The sequence below is a fragment of the Corythoichthys intestinalis genome, chromosome 1 (assembly GCF_030265065.1).
Source record: "Corythoichthys intestinalis isolate RoL2023-P3 chromosome 1, ASM3026506v1, whole genome shotgun sequence".
NCBI classification, from domain to species: domain Eukaryota; kingdom Metazoa; phylum Chordata; class Actinopteri; order Syngnathiformes; family Syngnathidae; genus Corythoichthys; species Corythoichthys intestinalis.
In genome coordinates this window covers 80,730,009-80,736,592 of record NC_080395.1, presented here as the reverse complement: position 1 = coordinate 80,736,592, position 6,584 = coordinate 80,730,009, and the positions used below count along the sequence as shown (strand labels likewise).

General features: G+C 45.1%; 1 long non-coding RNA gene across 1 annotated transcript; it reads right to left on the bottom strand.

The window, feature by feature from the left end:
• Window positions 1-204: 204 nt before the first annotated feature.
• On the bottom strand, window positions 205-5,481 carry LOC130923952 (uncharacterized). Its single transcript, XR_009064811.1, has 6 exons — window positions 4,918-5,481; window positions 2,232-2,547; window positions 1,343-1,417; window positions 1,102-1,236; window positions 636-1,007; window positions 205-541 (listed from the first exon to the last, which is right to left on the bottom strand). It is a non-coding gene; the product is annotated as an uncharacterized LOC130923952 (long non-coding RNA).
• Between the last annotated feature and the right edge of the window lie 1,103 nt (window positions 5,482-6,584).

Here is a 6,584-nt window from a genome sequence, read left to right as displayed (position 1 = left end):
ATAAGTTTAATGATAAGCAAGTGTTTTGCAGATATTGACGTGTTGAGAAATAAGGACTAGGTTTTTAATTTTCTGTGAGCACTCATTGGGAAAGTGCACAATATACAGGACTATATGCTATGCCGAGCAATATGGTTATTTGTGTGTGTAAAAAGAAGTAGCTGAGACATGAAGTACATCTCAATATGTTTTATTTTACAAGGTCATTGACCGCCTCCTTAAAATTTACAAAGTTTTCAAAAGACCTGCCAGAAAGTCCTTTGGACGTGGACGCCTTGACCATGTAGGTCTTTTTTTTTTTTTTTTTTTATCAATATTTTTTGTGACCCTGTGCAGATTGGGCAAAAAGCGCACAGGCGCGTAGTATTTTACATTGCCAGTCTTCATCATCACCTTGTGGTGGTGGTGCTTGTTGTTGTGCTGCTGCTACTGCTGCTGAAGATGGTGTATTTGCTACAGCAGGTCATGTTGATAATGCTGCTAATGCTGATGCACAAGCTGACGTGAGGGGCGTAGCTGGTGCAACTTTGCCTTTAGCTTGCTACAGAACAAAAAATAAATATCACGGGTAAGCCCTGAAATGCATTAAAACACTGGCAAAGGAAATTATGTTATTTTTTTATCGACCTACTGACCTCCTCCTCCTTTGTGAGGATGTACAGTCGAAATCGCTTAACGTGACATTGATGTCCTACTCTGTCATCAGTAGCCACTGACGCACGAAGCAGAAGGCTTCCTGGACCATCTTCCATTCTTCTGCGCTTTTGGCGAGATCGTTACGGAAGAACTTGGAGAGGTCATAAAACTGCCACATCTCCTCGAACGTGAAGGACCGGAAGCTGCCATGCCCGCAGATGGCCCGGTCGATGTTCTGCTCCAAGTGGCATGACACCGGAGGGAACATATCCACGTAGCGTAGAAGCTGCTCCTTCAGCCACCACTCCCCAGTTTTGGTGTCGCACCTTCCCATCTGTCGTCGCCTCTCCTTCACGTGGCTATCGAGGAGACTTTTTAAGAGAGCATGCAGTAGTTGTTTTAAACTGATTTTTTAATTTTCTTTTGGGTAACAAAGACACACATCAATTTCTTATTTATACTCACTACTTGACATAGCAGACATCTTCCTCCATAAGCCACAGAAGGTCTTGCCTTTGTATTTCCCAAAGGTCACCGTGAGCTGGCCAAGGATCTGCTGGTCTGTTGGAGCTGCGGTGACGGCATGGCAGTTTTTCCTAGCTGTCAGGCGTAAAAAAACATCAGACAAGAAGAAATAATGTAGTTCAATTCATTTTTTAAATGAAGGAGATGTTGTTGTTTTTTTAAAAGGCATCCAGAACAATACCTTGTTTGTACATGTACTTCTCAGGCGCAGTTTAGGCAGCAAAGCATGGTGGCCGGTCATCGCTTCTGATGTACACTGAGAAACACAAAGGCAAGTGTCAACACAAAAAAGCAGGACATGACACGGAGGAAAAATTCTAGATGATAGTAATAATAAAATTGCATTTTTGTTGGTTGTGAAGACGATGCCTCCATTCCTAGCTGGCAATTAGAAAAACAAAAATGACGATGTTCAGAGATGCTAAAATGTTGAGAGGGGTGTCTTGAGTTCATCTAATTCCCAAATTCCAAATAAAAACGAACTTATTGGGGAAAGTGCAAAATTGGCCCACTTACAAAATGATGACGTCTATGTAGTACAGTATGTAGAAAGTGACCTTATCCAACATTGGGGCTTCTTCCCCTTCACATGGAAGAATCATGTTTATGGGTATGGTTCCCTTTTAAGATCTTATACTTCTGACAAACATTTCCGATGACCCTTTCAACATGGATTCTCAAATGTGCTGACAGCGGCTTTTTGTAAATGCTGGGAGTTTGACATCTGAACACTACATGCCCACACATTCTTGTATGTCAAAACCTCTGTCAGCCAAGACATTGTCCCCAGGTAACAAATATTTAAAAAACAAAAAAATCACTGTTCAGGGTTATATGTTTGTCACTTGTACGCCCTCCCCAGCCTTTTGATAAGAAACAAATGGCTCCCTTGGGTGTAATACATATTAAATACTTCATAGTGTGGTGGTGCTTGTAGCTGGAAAACATTTGGGCACGTGCTTTCAGATTTGATGAGTTTTCTGTGAAAATTTCAAAACGGTCAATAATCACAGTCTGTGTCACATCCTGATTGGTGTTGTGCGTCTCATCCTCCGTGATTAGCTGATCACCTTTTTCTCCAGCTTCATGTGTCCCCTCTTCAGTCTGTAGCTGACCACTTTCTTCTCCAGCGTCAGGTGTCCCTTCCTCATTCTGTTGGTGACTGTTTATTTCACCAGGCTCAGATGGTCCCTCCTTGGTCTGCAGCTCTTCAATGTTTGCATCCTGCTGGACCCCCATCTCTGGTGCTTGCAGTGTCTCTTTCCGTAGCTGCTCACGTTCGTCTTGCAGAGCGTGCAGTGTTTGTCGGTGTAACAGATGTGTGTCCCAGATGTAGGGGTGGTGCCCAGTCTGGGTCAGTCTCCCTCATTTCATAAGCTGGTTCACCTGCAATCACAGGTTTTATTTAGAAAGCTAGGCAAGATTGGATATTTCCATGGCATTTCACTTTCGTAAACACTTAATCAGACATGCTACCATCCCATCAGATCATCAGAATTTATAAATCAAGCCGGATGCAACGGACAGGACGTGAAAAGTGGACATGTCCGGGCAAAGAGGACGTTTGGTCATCCAAGCAAACAGTCATGGCCGATAAAAACTAGATCACGATTGTGTACGATCGGGGAAAAAAACGGACCCAAGAAGACATCATCACAACTGTTTCTCCACCAAGCATTGTGAGGAATGTTCACAGTCTATGTGCAGCGACATTAATTCACTTTACAACGCATACTCACATCATCAATGAAGGAGCCGACGTACACTGCTGGCCAAAAGTATTGGCACCCATGCAATTCTGTCAGTTAATGCTCAATTTCTCCCAGAAAATGATTGCAATTACAAATGCTTTGTTAGTACTGCTTTGTCATGTACGTGTACAATCATTTAGTTTATTTTTTTTTTGTCTGTGAATTTCAATCTGTTTGTCACTAGTAAACATACACTCCATTTGAACAAGGAGGGGGACAGCGAATACGTTCGTTCGCTTCCAGCCCTTCCAGTTCAAATGGAGTGGAGGTTTAAGTGCTGTCAATGGCAACACTTGGTCACTTTTCAGTTTTAGTCGATTTCAGCGACGCCGTTGGACAAAAGCGGTGGTGTTTTGCCTTAAGGCAGACACACACCCAAATAGTGCTGTAAAATCACGATGGTCGCCTGCAGATGGATAAAACATTTGTTTCCAGCGGCTGTGTGAAGGATTAAAAGTAACAAGGTAATGAATCCAGTTGTGGCTAAACAATAGGATTGGATCAAGGCCGGCCCAGCCTATACGCAGACTATGCAGCTGCTTAGGGCCCCTGACCACTCGGGGGCGGGGCCCCAATCTGGAAACCTCATTTTATAGGTTGTTAATAGGGCATCGTGAATAATGTGGGGCGCATTGCCGTTGATCCATGCAAACATCCATTTTCTTGTCATTACAATCTGGCAACCTGGGGAGTGACGTTAAACCTGCTTTGCGATGATTGGTGCTCAAACTTGCTTGGAAAATAGATGCACGGATATGTGGAAGAGAATTTATCCCTCTGGAGCAGAGAAAGGAAAGAAGAAAATCGTAGAAGAAAAGAAACAACAGTATAGTGCTGCAACGATTAATCGATGAACTCGAGTATTCGATTAGAAAAAACATTCGAATTAAATGTTGTTGCTTTGAGTATTTGTTTAATGAAAGTGGCATTGTAATGGTTTATTTTGAAATTGTTTGCATTTACTTTTATTGATTAGGGTGGATGCACTGCCCTCTGGTCTGCCTCTTTTTACATGGCTGAATCCAACTGCTCCCTGTTAAGACCAACGTGAGCTAAGTTTTTGTTTGAGCTAATGTTTTTTTAATGTATTCATAATTTAGTTTATAGGTATATTTAGCCGTTTTTTGTGGGAATATGTGTCTGAATCATTTGTTAAGAGCATTGTGAAAAAAACTTCAGCATTTTATAGCATTTAAGCTAGCTGACTTTTTCTATGCAAGTTAGCCAATTGTTCTTTTGTTGTACATAGATCCTCATTAAAAAAAAATAATAATAATTATACTCTTTGAGGCTGAGCTCAGGTATTTTAATTTTTCATGTTTCTAATCCGATTACTCGAATATTCCAACTGACTGGTCCATCAATTAATCGATTACTAAAATATTCTATAGCTGCAGCCCTACAACAGTATCGCGGTAATTGAGCATGTTGTTTATGTTGTTGTTGTTGTTGTTGTTGTTGTGCAAGACACTCCGACTTGAACGCTGTTGTCAGCTGAGCTTGTCAATATGTCGTACTGGTAATTGCCATTAGCTGCAGGGCAAAAGCCTGGAGCGAATCAAGTAAAGCGGAGCAAGCTGTCACCTGTCGGCAACGGCAAATGTACGGCTTCCGCTGATTGTAGTAAAACGAAATATTGGCATAATATGCATTTGGACTGGAGAGCGTAGATATAGTCATTTCATTTATATCGGACATTATTATCAAGTAGTATACCAATCAGAAAAAGGTTTGGCGCCATCTACTGTAAGTACTGACAATCATTTGGGGTGAGAAGTTTGAAGTATGCGGTGCAACAAAATCTGATTAATATACAAAATGTGGACGTATGGGTTGGATTGCATGTATGGGTTTCACAGTACTCTGTGACGAAATGGTGGGCCAAAAATATGGGCCCCTTGGCATTTTGCTTAGGGCCCCCAAGTGGCCTGGGCCGGCCCTGCGTGCAAGTGCATCCAATCCACGGGGGACAGACGAGATGGCAGCCCAGACTCAGCAACCTCACCTGCACCTGGCCGAGCTCACAGCCGCCCAGTTCATCGACATCTGGAAACACTTTGACGTGGATGGTCAGTGACTTTTGCTCTTTTTTTTTTCCCTTCCATCAGAAGTTCATTTCTTAAAAAGAGAAAATGTGTTAACTATTAAACATTCATTTTCTTGACTTGGAGTGAAAGATTTTGCAATTTTAATCCTATATAGGGCACTCATTTTTACACAACGTTTGGTTGCCATTGACGGCACCAGACGTCCATATCCATTTTGGCTAGGAGAGGCTAGCAGCGAATGACTACTGCCAACCCTTCCAGTCAAAATGAATTGGATGTCTAGTGTCGCCACTGACACTGAAAGATGAGCATTCACAACCATTCTTTCCAGTTTAAACGAGTTGGATGTCTACAGCTGTCAATAGCAGGCAATGAGTAAAATACTAAGAAGAACAAAAAGATCGACTTTGGAGTCTTATTGGAGATCATAACACATCCATCCATCCATCCATTATCTTCCGCTTGTTCCAGGGTCGGGTCGCGGGGGCAGCAGCTTTAACAGGGAAGCCCAGACTTCCCTCTCCCCAGCCACTTCAACCAGCTCCTCCGGCGGGATCCCAAGGCGTTCCCAGGCCAGCCGAGAGACATAGTCTCTCCAGCATGTCCTGGGTCGTCCCCGGGGCCTCCCGCCGGTGGGACATACCCGGAACACCTCTCCAGGGAGGCGTCCGGGAGGCATCCGGACCAGATGCCCGAGCCACCTCAGCTGGCTCCTCTCTACGCGGAGGAGTAGCAGCTCGACGCCGAGTCCCTCCCGGATGACCGAGCTTCTCACCCTACCTCTAAGGGAGAGCCCGGACACCCTGCGGAGGAAACTCATTTCGGCCGCTTGTATCCGGGATCTTGTTCTTTCGGTCACGACCCAAAGCTCGTGACCATAGGTGAGGGTAGGAACGTAGATCGACTGGTAAATCGAGAGCTTTGCCTTTCGGCTCAGCTCCTTCTTCACCACTACGGACCGGTGCAGAGTCCGCATTACTGCAGACGCCGCACCGATTCGCCTGTCGATCTCCCGCTCCCTCCTACCGTCACTCGTGAACAAGACCCCAAGATACTTGAACTCCTCCACTTGGGGCAGTATCTCATCCCCGACCCGGAGAGGGCACTCCACCCTTTTCCGACTGAGGACCTTGGTCTCGGATTTGGAGGTGCTGATCTTCATCCCAACTGCTTCACACTCAGCTGCGAACCGCTCCAGTGAGAGTTGGAGGTCACGGCTTGATGAAGCCAACAGCACTAAATCATCTGCAAAAAGCAGAGATTCAATGCTGAGGTCACCAAACCGGACCCCCTCAACGCTTCGGCTGCGCCTAGAAATTCTGTCCATAAAAATTATGAACAAAATCGGTGACAAAGGGCAGCCTTGGCGGAGTCCAACCCTCACTGGGAACGAATTCGACTTACTGCCGACAATGCGGACCAAACTCTGACACCGGTCGTACAGGGACCGAACAGCCCTTACCAAGGGGCTCGGTACCCCGTACTCCCGGAGCACCCCCCACAGGACTCCCCGAGGCACACGGTCGAACGCCTTCTCCAGATCCACAAAACACATGTAGACTGATCGGGCGAACTCCCATGCACCCTCGAGGACCCTGCCGAGGGTGTAGAGCTGGTCCACTGT